Genomic DNA, 514 nt, shown 5'->3' with positions numbered 1-514 from the left:
TTATTATTTCTTTCAGCATTTCCTTTCCTTTATCCTTGTTTTAATCATTTTTATTCCATAAAAAGATCCAGCTGTTGCACCCAGCACTTTTTGTCACATTCCCGACATGAGCAACAAATGATATTCACATTTCAAGGCATTCAAATTTGCTTATCAAATTTCCCTTATGTTTGAGAAACATCGCCAAACCAGAAGGAAGGTGTATATTCTTCTACTTCACGTTTGGATGTGAGATATGTACACTATTTACTAATCTGTCTGTTCATACAAACAGAAAATGTTCATATCTCTCAAATACCCAGCTGTATCCATGTGGAGGTGAATTCCATGAGGGTAAATAATACACATAAACGCAGGAGATCCTTGTCAACTTTATTTCCAGGAAGATGTTTACAGTAAAAGCTACACGTTGTACATGTAATTGAGTCTTAAGGAAGGAAAGAACTTGTTTTATGGACGACAATATCTTCTTTTACGCTTCCGAAGTAATCTTGAAATGTAACACGGAGATTTT

Source organism: Penaeus monodon, chromosome 32 (genome assembly GCF_015228065.2).
Source record: "Penaeus monodon isolate SGIC_2016 chromosome 32, NSTDA_Pmon_1, whole genome shotgun sequence".
NCBI classification, from domain to species: Eukaryota; Metazoa; Arthropoda; class Malacostraca; order Decapoda; family Penaeidae; genus Penaeus; species Penaeus monodon.
The sequence above is the reverse complement of the archived record's forward strand: the minus strand, read 5'-3'. Positions refer to the sequence as shown.